Consider the following 12511-nt stretch of genomic DNA (forward strand, 5'->3'; position numbering starts at 1 on the left):
GACTTTTCATTTGAACTCCAGAATTTAGAAATGAGACGTTTCTATTCCGTGGTCAGTCTTTTCATCTCTCTAGAGGGGTCGGTGACTTTTCCCTCTTTCCTCCTCAGAGATTGGTGCACACTGCTGTCCGTCACAGCTCTGCTCTTTCAAAGTCTTCTGGTCTTCATCAGCCCCAGACGTTCCATGTTTCTTCAGCTTGTTCTCACCATGAGTTGAGTAGTTCTTACAGCAGGGCTCCGTCAGGCCTGAGGTCATAAAGGATGTCCATCTGAAGGGTCAGAATCAGCCATCTGTGCTTGATTGCGCTGGTCTGGCTGATCTTCACCCTGTGTGTGTGTTTATTCAGGTCTGGCCATGGTGGTGGTCTCAACTGTCATTGAAAGGTTAATTCCATGGCAGTTTTTTTGGTGGGTATTTGCCTGTTTGGCCTCAGTGCCGTGGACCTTCATGAGAAGTGGCCAGACGTTGCTGTTGTCCAGGAGGGACATTCCTGTCTGTTGCTTTTTTGGACCGCCTTGGACCACAGAGCACCACTGAGTATTTTATTTTGTTTTGCACTTTCTCACTTTGATTTTTGCCGCTGCGGCCCCATCTTCAGTAGTTTAAGGAAATATTCATACGTGGAGGACTCTTCACATCTACATGGAAAAACAAAGCCAGAGGAGCCTCACAAAGAGAAAACGGATAAAAATACAAAGACAAGAAAGAAAAGGTTGGACCTGTAAGTAGAAACGAAAAATCCAAATTAGAGGCTTGGACTCTACTGAAATAAAGAAGTTTGAAAAGTTGTGCATGGTGTGACATTCAAGAGCTCTGCAGGTACTGTGGCTCCCAATGGAATGAGTTGGCTAGGTCGGTTCTAGAAACTTCTTGATCCATTTCAGGGACGTGGGGTCCAGATGCTATCCCACTAGGATTGGGCAAGAGGTTGAAAACAGACCTGGACAGAACTTTAATCCCCCACAGGGTCCACTCTCACTCACACACACACACACACACACACACACACACACACACACACACACACATATACACACACATATATACACACACCCCACACATCATGTAGAGTGACAATTTTCAAATACCAATTAACATAATCTTAATAAAGAAATTCATACATACAGTGGTGTGAAAAACTATTTGCCCCCTTCCTGATTTCTTATTCTTTTGCATGTTTGTCACACAAAATGTTTCTAATCATCAAACACATTTAACCATTAGTCAAATATAACACAAGTAAACACAAAATGCAGTTTGTAAATGATGGTGTTTATTATTTAGGGAGAAAAAAAATCCAAACCTACATGGCCCTGTGTGAAAAAGTAATTGCCCCCTGAACCTAATAACTGGTTGGGCCACCCTTAGCAGCAATAACTGCAATCAAGCATTTGCGATAACTTGCAATGAGTCTTTTACAGCGCTCTGGTGGAATTTTGGCCCACTCATCTTTCCAAAATTGTTGTAATTCAGCTTTATTTGAGGGTTTTCTAGCATGAACCATCTTTTTAAGGTCATGCCATAGCATCTCAATTGGATTCAGGTCAGGACTTTGACTAGGCCACTCCAAAGTCTTCATTTTGTTTTTCTTCAGCCATTCAGAGGTGGATTTGCTGGTGTGTTTTGGGTCATTGTCCTGTTGCAGCACCCAAGATCGCTTCAGCTTGAGTTGACGAACAGATGGCCGGACATTCTCCTTCAGGATTTTTTGGTAGACAGTAGAATTCATGGTTCCATCTATCACAGCAAGCCTTCCAGGTCCTGAAGCAGCAAAACAACCCCAGACCATTACACTACCACCACCATATTTTACTGTTGGTATGATGTTCTTTTTCTGAAATGCTGTGTTCCTTTTACGCCAGATGTAACGGGACATTTGCCTTCCAAAAAGTTCAACTTTTGTCTCATCAGTCCACAAGGTATTTTCCCAAAAGTCTTGGCAATCATTGAGATGTTTCTTAGCAAAATTGAGACGAGCCCTAATGTTCTTTTTGCTTAACAGTGGTTTGCGTCTTGGAAATCTGCCATGCAGGCCGTTTTTGCCCAGTCTCTTTCTTATGGTGGAGTTGTGAACACTGACCTTAATTGAGGCAAGTGAGGCCTGCAGTTCTTTAGACGTTGTCCTGGGGTCTTTTGTGACCTCTCAGATGAGTCGTCTCTGCGCTCTTGGGGTAATTTTGGTCGGCCGGCCACTCCTGGGAAGGTTCACCACTGTTCCATGTTTTTGCCATTTGTGGATAATGGCTCTCACTGTGGTTCGCTGGAGTCCCAAAGCTTTAGAAATGGCTTTATAACCTTTACCAGACTGATAGATCTCAATTACTTCTGTTCTTATTTGTTCCTGAATTTCTTTGGATCTTGGCATGATGTCTAGCTTTTGAGGTGCTTTTGGTCTACTTCTCTGTGTCAGGCAGCTCCTATTTAAGTGATTTCTTGATTGAAACAGGTGTGGCAGTAATCAGGCCTGGGGGTGGCTACGGAAATTGAACTCAGGTGTGATACACCACAGTTAGGTTATTTTTTAACAAGGGGGCAATTACATTTTCACACAGGGCCATGTAGGTTTGGATTTTTTTTTCTCCCTAAATAATAAAAACCATCATTTAAAAACTGCATTTTGTGTTTACTTGTGTTATATTTGACTAATGGTTAAATGTGTTTGATGATCAGAAACATTTTGTGTGACAAACATGAAAAAGAATAAGAAATCAGGAAGGGGGCAAATAGTTTTTCACACCACTGTATATGCATATCTTTTGTAATTAAGTCCTTCTGTGCTGAGAATGCCTAGCCATTCTTTGCAATTTTTATGCAATGGGGCCTGCGACACTTTTCAGTTATTAGAAAAGTTAGATAAAAAGAGACGTGATGTGAACCTTTATTACAGTGAGTGACCATTATGGATTTCAGGTGAAGGTGAAATTATAGGGTGACCAGATTTGTAAAGTCCCAGACTGGGACACTTGTGTAGCACGTATGCTCTCACATAAAACCATCCATCCATCCATTATCCAACCCGCTATATCCCAACCACAGGGTCACGGGGGTCTGCTGGAGCCAATCCCAGGGTGCAAGGCAGGAAACAAACGCCAGGCAGGGCGCCAGTTCCACCGCTTGCTTCTGCCAGTTAAAAATCGAGCCGCGGCGTTTTGCACCAGCGAGCAATAGAAGCCTGGCTAAGTCCAAAGAGAAGCGCATTGCAGTAATCTACACCAGAGGTTATAAAAGCATGGATCACTGTTTCAAGGTTGTGTTTAGACAAAACTTGCTTTAATTTGAAAAAAGGTTAACTTTGGATTGAATGAGGCCAAGTATTTAGGCAATGTGGTAGATGGGGTCAAGGTCAAAGCACGATGTTTCAAACTTGCAGCCATTTGTGAGCAGTAGGTAACTGCCGATGTTCTGTACCCACGTGCTCAGAGAGAGCCACACATTTGACTGAACTCGTTCAACAAAAGGGCCTGTGATGCGTTGGTTTGGAGTCTCAAGGCTGTTGTCATTATGGGGTGTTGTGTGTAGAATTCTGAGGTAAAAAAAATGAATTTAATCCATTTTGGAATAAGGCTGTAACTTAACAAAATGTGGAAAAAGTGATGCGCTGGGAATACTTTCCAGATGCACTGTGTGTCTGCTCATGCCACTGTGGATGTGCTGGGGGGGGGGGGGGGGGGCTTGTCATGCACTTGTGAGTAGGAGAAGGGATCTAGACAGGTAATCGATACCATCACCGGGACCCGAGAAAGCATCTTGTTGAAGTAACATCTCATATTTTCACAGTTCAGAAGGACATCAACCAGAAGACACATGACCTCACATTTGGCTCTCTGACGTTAAACCCCAGCCCTTATAGCAGCCCCAGCCCTCTCAACCTTTAAGTATTTGCGACCTGAATTTTCATAACATTTTTAATCGCGCCCCCCCTGACGTTTTTTTGAAACCCTAATAGAATTTATTCCTATATTTTTTGCTGCCGATACACTGCTACAAGTTTAAAATTTTCCTACGAATAGCGAAATGATGTCACATATGGCAACATTCGTGCCCCCTTTTTTGTTACCTCGGGGGGCACTCTCCACAGTTTGAGAACAGCTGCCTTATAGGAACCAATGCTTTAAAACAACCCAGCATTGGGTTGGCATGAAACAGGGTCCCACTGGACAGCCTAGACCACCTCTGTAACACCTCAGCAGACATCTTTTATGACAACAGGCCTGAAAGAGCTCTGCCATGTGAACAGCTCAGGGTCATTTTGGCAGGAATGGAGAAACATGGAACTGCTGGAGCTGATCGAGGTCCCAGGAGAATTGGACAGACATCGGTGTGCACCAATCAGCACAGAGAGAGGAGCACAGCCCATAATACACTGTGTGTTCAGGAAAGATAGAAAGACACCAATGTATCTAATGAGGTGAAAAGTCTGATCATGGACTAGATAGATAGATAGATAGATAGATAGATAGATAGATAGATAGATAGATAGATAGATAGATAGATAGATAGATAGATAAGGCACTATATGAGATAGATAGATAGATAGATAGATAGATAGATAGATAGATAGATAGATAGATAGATAGATAGATAGATACAGTGGTGTGAAAAACTATTTGCCCCCTTCCTGATTTCTTATTCTTTTGCATGTTTGTCACACAAAATGTTTCTGATCATCAAACACATTTAACCATTAGTCAAATATAACACAAGTAAACACAAAATGCAGTTTGTAAATGGTGGTTTTTATTATTTAGGGAGAAAAAAAAATCCAAACCTACATGATCCTGTGTGAAAAAGTAATTGCCCCCCTGAACCTAATAACTGTTTGGGCCACCCTTAGCAGCAATAACTGCAATCAAGCGTTTGCAATAACTTGCAATGAGTCTTTTACAGCGCTCTGGAGGAATTTTGGCCCACTCATCTTTGCAAAATTGTTGTAATTCAGCTTTATTTGAGGGTTTTCTAGCATGAACCGCCTTTTTAAGGTCATGCCATAGCATCTCAATTGGATTCAGGTCAGGACTTTGACTAGGCCACTCCAAAGTCTTCATTTTGTTTTTCTTCAGCCATTCAGAGGTGGATTTGCTGGTGTGTTTTGGGTCATTGTCCTGTTGCAGCACCCAAGATCTCTTCAGCTTGAGTTGATGAACAGATGGCCGGACATTCTCCTTCAGGATTTTTTGGTAGACAGTAGAATTCATGGTTCCATCTATCACAGCAAGCCTTCCAGGTCCTGAAGCAGCAAAACAACCCCAGACCATCACACTACCACCACCATAGTTTACTTTGGTATGATGTTCTTTTTCTGAAATGCTGTGTTCCTTTTACGCCAGATGTAACGGGACATTTGCCTTCCAAAAAGTTCAACTTTTGACTCATCAGTCCACAAGGTATTTTCCCAAAAGTCTTGGCAATCATTGAGATGTTTCTTAGCAAAATTGAGACGAGCCCTAATGTTCTTTTTTCTTAACAGTGGTTTGCGTCTTGGAAATCTGCCATGCAGGCCGTTTTTGCCCAGTCTCTTTCTTATGGTGGAGTCGTGAACACTGACCTTAATTGAGGCAAGTGAGGCCTGCAGTTCTTTAGACGTTGTCCTGGGGTCTTTTGTGACCTTTCGGATGAGTCGTCTCTGCGCTCTTGGGGTAATTTTGGTCGGTCGGCCACTCCTGGGAAGGTTCACCACTGTTCCATGTTTTTGCCATTTGTGGATAATGGCTCTCACTGTGGTTCGCTGGAGTCCCAAAGCTTTAGAAATGGCTTTATAACCTTTACCAGACTGATAGATCTCAATTACTTCTGTTCTCATTTGTTCCTGAATTTCTTTGGATCTTGGCATGATGTCTAGCTTTTGAGGTGCTTTTGGTCTACTTCTCTGTGTCAGGCAGCTCCTATTTAAGTGATTTCTTGATTGAAACAGGTGTGGCAGTAATCAGGCCTGGGGGTGGCTACGGAAATTGAACTCAGGTGTGATACACCACAGTTAGGTTATTTTTTAACAAGGGGGCAATTACTTTTTCACACAGGGCCATGTAGGTTTGGATTTTTTTTCTCCCTAAATAATAAACACCATCATTTAAAAACTGCATTTTGTGTTTACTTGTGTTATATTTGACTAATGGTTAAATGTATTTGATGATCAGAAACATTTTGTGTTACAAACATGCAAAAGAATAAGAAATCAGGAAGGGGGCAAATAGTTTTTCACACCACTGTAGATAGATAGATAGATAGATAGATAGATAGATAGATAGATAGATAGATAGATAGATAGATAGATAGATAGATAAGGCACTATATGAGATAGATAGATAGATAGATAGATAGATAGATAGATAGATAGATAGATAGATAGATAGATAGATAGATAGATAGATAGATAGATAGATAAGGCACTATATGAGATAGATAGATAGATAGATAGATAGATAGATAGATAGATAGATAGATAGATAGATAGATAGATAGATAGATAGATAGATAGATAAGGCACTATATGAGATAGATAGATAGATAGATAGATAGATAGATAGATAGATAGATAGATAGATAGATAGATAGATAGATAGATAGATAGATAGATAGATAGATAAAGGCACTATATGAGATAGATAGATAGATAGATAGATAGATAGATAGATAGATAGATAGATAGATAGATAGATAGATAGATAGATAAGGCACTATATGAGATAGATAGATAGATAGATAGATAGATAGATAGATAGATAGATAGATAGATAGATAGATAGATAGATAGATAGATACTTTATTAATCCAAGGGGAAATTCACAAACTAAGTATTGATGTCATATCTCTGTTGGGGTGCCCACATTTTTGCACCTGTCTAATTTTGTTATGATGCATATTTCATATTTTCTGTTAATCCAGTAAACTTGATGTCAATGCTGAAATCCTACTGTTTCCATAAGGCATGTCGTATATTAAAAGGAAGTTCAGCCAATGAGAAACAAAAATCCAAAGAATTAAGAGGTGTTCCCAAACTTTTTCATATGACTGTATATGAATAGATGGCTGTGAAAAATGTATTTTCCCCCATTTGATTTTTTGTATTATTATATTGAATATTTCAGCCAAAACACAATACCCAATAAAAGGAGCACAGAATTTAAATAACACAAGCTGTTGATTTCTTATTTTATTATTATATAAAGAAAACTACTGAGTGTTTAATTTGAACAAGTAATTACCCCCAGGACTAAATACCTGTTGCCCCAGCTCTCCCAGTTACACCCACATCCTGGTACTTCTTGTCCATATCACTCATCATCGTCACAGAATTGCTTCAAGTGACATTTTTGGATTTTATTTAAGCCTGAAGTACATATTTTTGGGTTTTGCCACAACATCTGAATTAGGGGTTAGTTTGGCTATTCCAAAAAATTCTAACTCTCTTTCCTTCATTTCTATATGTGGAGATTTGTGTGCTTTGGATTGGCATCATCATTGCATTCTGCGCCTGACTGTGTAGCTAGAAGGTTATTGTGTGCCAAAATAATCAGGGAAGTTTATTTCAGAGCCATGAAATTCAATTGAGAGAGAGAGAGAGAGACCACCGGAGAGATGGACAAATGACAACTGGAGGGGCAGGCAAGAGAGAAGGACAGAAAACATGTGAGGGACACACAAGCGGGCTATTTTCAAAGTGCTGCTGTTTTCTTCATCATCTTCTTCTTTTGGCTGCTCGCATTAGGGGTCACTACAGCGGATCATCTTCTTCCATATCTTCCTGTCCTCGTCATCTTGCTCTGTTACACCCATCACCTGCAAGTCCTCTCTCACCACATTCATAAACCTTCTCTTAGGCCTTCCTCTTTTCCTCTTCCCTGTCAGCTCTATCCTTACCACCCTTCTCTCAATATACTCAACATCTCTCGTCTGCACATGTCAAAACCAACGCAATCTCACCTCTCTGACTTTGTCTCCAAACCGTCCAACTTGAGCTGACCCTCTAATGTTCTCATTTCTAATCCTGTCCATCCTCGTCACCCCCAATGCAAATCTTAACATCTTTAACTCTGCCACCTCCAGCTCTGTCTCCTGCTTTCTGGTCAGTGCCACCGTCTTCAGCCCATATAAAATAGCTGGTCTCACTCCCGTCCTGTAGACCTTCCCTTTCACTGTCACTGATACCCGTCTGTCACAAATCACTCCTGACACTCTTCTCCACCCACTCCACCCTGCCTGCACTCTCTTCTTCACCTCTCTTCCACAATCCCCATTACTCTTTACTGTCGATCCCAAGTATTTAAACTCCTCCACCTTCACCAACTCTACTCCCTCCATTCTCACCACTCCACTGACCTTCCTCTCATTCACACACATGTATTCTGTCTTGGTGGTCCTACTGACCTTCAGTCCTCTCCTCTCATATCTCCATCTCTCCAGGGTCTCCTCAACCTGCTCCCTACTCTCACTACAGATCACATTGTCATCAGCAAACATCACAGCCCACAGGGATTCCTGGCTAATCTCGTCTGTCAACCTGTCCATCACCATTGCAAATAAGAAAGGGCTCAGAGCTGATCCCTGATGTAATCCCACCTCCGTCACTCCTACCGCAGACCTCACCACGGTCACACTTCCCTTACATATCCTGTACATCTCTTATGTACTTCTCTGCCACTCCTGACTTCCTCATACAATACCACAGCTCCTCTCTCCTCATCCTGTCATTTGCTTTCTGCAGGTCCACAAAGACACAATGCAACTCCTTCTGGCCTTCTCTAAACTTCTCCATCAACATCCTCAGAGCAAACATCTCATCTCTGGTGCTCTTTCTTGGCATGAAACCATCCTGCTGCTCACTAATCATCACCTCACTTCTTAACCGAGCTTCCACTACTCTTTTCCATAACTTCATGCTGTGGCTCATCAATTTTACCCCCCTGTACTCAGTACAGCTCTGCACATCCCCCTTATTCTTAAATATCGGCACCAGTACACTTCTTCTCCACTCCTCAGGTATCCTCTCCTTTCCAAGATTCCACTAAACAATCTGGTTAAAAACTCCACTGCCATCTCTCCTAAACACCTCTATGGTTCCATAGGTATGTCATCTGGACCAACAGCCTTTCCATTCTTCATCCTCTTCCTCGCTGTCCTTACTTCCTCCTTGCTAATCCATTGCACTTCCTGATTCACTATCCTCACATCATCCAACCTCTTCTCTCTCTCGTTCTCTTCATTCATCAGCCTCTCAAAGTACTCTTTCCATCTGCTCACCACACTCTCCTCACTTGTTGCCATCTTTATCTTTTACCACCCTAACCTGCTGCACATCTTTCTCAGCTCGGTCCCTCTGTGTAGCCCACCGGTCCTTTTCTCCCTCCTTATTGTCCAACCTCTCATACAACTCATCATACGCCTTTTCTTTAGCCTTCGCCACCTCTCTCTTCACCTTGTGCCTTATCTCCTTGTATTCTTGTCTACTTTCTGCATCTCTCTGACTATCCCACTTCTTCTTCACCATCCTCTTCCTCTGTATATTCTCTTGTACTTCCTCATTCTGCCACTAGGTTTCCTCCTTCCACTTTCCAGATGTCATGCCAAGCACCCTTCTTGCTGTCACCCTTACTACATCTGCTGTAGTCGCCCAGCTGTCTGGTGACTCTTCGCTGCCACCCAGTGACTGTCTCACCTCCTCCATAAACTCAACCTTGCAGTCTTCCTTTTTCAACTTCCACCATTTGATCCTTGGCTCTGTCCTCACTCTCCTCCTCTTCTTGATCTCCAATGTCATCCTACAGACCACCATCCTATGCTGCTTAACTACACTTTCCCCTGCCACCACTTTGCAGTCTTCAATCTCCTTCAGATTGACTCTTCTACATAGGATGTCATATACCTGTGTGCATCTTCCGCCACTCTTGTATGTCACCCTATGTTCCTCCCTCTTCTTAAAATACGTATTCACCACAGCCATGTCCATCCTTTTGGCAAAATCCACTATCCTCTGACCTTCTTCATTCCTCTCCTTGACACCATACCTACCCATCACCTCCTCGTCTCCTCTGTTCCCTTCACCAACATGTCCATTGAAATCCACTCCAATCACCACTTTCTGATGCACTGTCCATCATTTCATCCAACTCACTCCAGAAATCTTCTTTCTCATCCATTGCACACCAACTTGCGGTGCATATCCACTAACAACATTCATCATCACACCTTCAGTTTCCAGCTTCATAATCACTACTCTGTCTGACACTCTTTTCACCTCCTAAACACTCTTGACATGCTGTTCCTTCAGAATAACTCCTACTCCATTTCTCCTCCCATCCACCTCCGATCCACCTGGCCTTACTCCCCTTCCATTTAGTCTCTTGTAGTTACATTATGTAAACCTTCCTTCTCTCCATCATATCTGCTAACTCTCTCCCCTTACCAGTCATACTGCCAACATTCAAAGTTCCTACCCTCAGTTCCACTCTCTTTGCCTTCCTCCAGACACATCTCAAACCTCTTCTTCTCCTTCTTCAGCCAACAGAAGCCTAATGATGGCATTAAACTTTCTAAATTTTAATGAGAACAAGACAGAAGTCATGCTATTTAGACCCAATGGCACCAGCGGAACCCCCTAACATCGACCGTTCCACTGTGGCTCAATATAAGAAATTCATGAGCACAAATTTAGGTGTGAAAATGGATTCTGCTTTTAAACTTGATAGCCATGTGAACGCAGTGGTAAAATCTTCCTTTTTTTAGTTAAGGCGGTTGTCGAAAATCAAGGCAAGTTTTGCCTAAATGCAACCTTGAAACAGTGATCCATGCTTTTTTAACCTCTTGTCTAGATTACTGCAATGCACTTCTCTTTGGAATTAGCTAGGCCTCCATTGCTTACCTACAGCTGGTGCAAAATGCCGCTGCTTGATTTTTAACTGGCACAAGCAAGCAAGAGCACATTACTCTAATTTTGGCTTCCCTTCACTGGCTTCTAGTTCCTTCTTGAATCCGTTTTAAGATCTCGTATTTGTTTTTAAATCCTTTAATGGTTGTGCCCCATTCTGTCTGTCGGACCTGTTGCACCCTTATGTACCATCTCGCCCTCTCAGGTCAGCAGACCAGACGCTGTTACTTCTTCGTAAGACACAATGTAAACTTAGAGGTGATCGGGCTTCTTCAGTTGCAGCTCCAAAACTCTGGAAACATTTGCCGATGCATGTTAGGCAGGTGCCTGCACTTGTGGTCTTATTTAAAAACACGCTTGTACTCCCTGCCCTTTAACCCAGTGTGAGATGTTGACTGGGACCTTAGTCGACTATCTGTGTACTTTCTTTATTAAGAATTTCTTCACCTCTTATGTGTTTCTGTTTCTTTAACCCTTTTGGTTATTGTGTGTCTTATATGTTGGGTTTTATTGTACAGCACTTTGGTCAGCCTTGATGTTGTTTTTAAAGTGATAGATAGCATAGTTGGTAGGATTAGACAGCTAGACAGATAGCATAGTTGGCAGGATTAGATAGATAGCATAGTTGGTAGAATTAGATAGCTAGACAGATAGCATAGTTGGCAGGATTAGATAGATAGCATAGTTGGTAGGATTAGATAGCTAGATAGCGTAGTTGGCAAGATTAGATAGAGATAGATAGATAGCATAGTTGGTAGGATTAGACAGCTAGATAGATAGCGTAGTTGGCAAGATTAGATAGATAGATAGATAGATAGATAGATAGATAGATAGATAGATAGATAGATAGATAGATAGATAGATAGATAGATAGATACTTTATTAATCCCAATGGGAAATTCACATTCTTCAGCAGCAGCATACTGATACAATAAATAATATTGAATTAAAGAATGATAATAATGCAGGTGAAAAACAGACAATAACTATGTATAATGTTGAATGTTAACATTTACCCCCCTGGGTGGAATTAAAGAGTCGCATAGTTTGGGGGAGAAACGATCTCCTCAATCTGTCAGTGGAGCAGGACAGTGACAGCAGTCTGTCGCTGAAGCTGCTCTTCTGTCTGGAGATGATACTATTAAGTATTAATAAGTTAATTAATTAATAAGTTAATATTAATAATTATTAATTAATAATTAATACGATGATACTATTAAGATAGCATAGATGGCAGGATCATATAGATGGATAGATAGATAGAAGGCACTATATAATAGATAGAGATAGATAGCATTGTTGGTAGGATTAGATAGATACTATATACAAGGCAGATAGCTAGACAGATAGATAGCGTAGTTGGCAGGATTATATAGACAGATAGCGTAGTTGACAGGATTATATAGATGGATAGATAGAAGGCAATATATACTAGATAGATAGATAGATAGATAGATAGATAGATAGATAGATAGATAGATAGATAGATAGATAGATAGATAGATAGATAGATAGATAGATAGATAGATAGATAGATAGATAGATAGCATAGTTGGCAGGATTATATAGATGGATAGATAGAAGGCACTATATACTAGGTAGATAGATAGATAGAATAAAATTTCCACTAGCACCCTGTTAGCTAGCTGT

General features: G+C 41.3%; 2 protein-coding genes across 2 annotated transcripts in view; one reads left to right on the forward strand and one right to left on the reverse strand.

The window, feature by feature from the left end:
- LOC114641660 (gastrula zinc finger protein XlCGF26.1-like) overlaps positions 1–12511 on the reverse strand; it is a 180039-nt gene that overhangs the window by 140400 nt on the left and 27128 nt on the right. The window lies entirely within an intron of this gene.
- The window catches only part of LOC114641676 (zinc finger protein 501-like), a 202253-nt gene that overhangs the window by 21602 nt on the left and 168140 nt on the right, over positions 1–12511 (forward strand). The gene's annotated exons all lie outside the window — the stretch shown is intronic.

This window comes from Erpetoichthys calabaricus, chromosome 5 (genome assembly GCF_900747795.2).
Source record: "Erpetoichthys calabaricus chromosome 5, fErpCal1.3, whole genome shotgun sequence".
Lineage (NCBI taxonomy): Eukaryota > Metazoa > Chordata > Cladistia > Polypteriformes > Polypteridae > Erpetoichthys > Erpetoichthys calabaricus.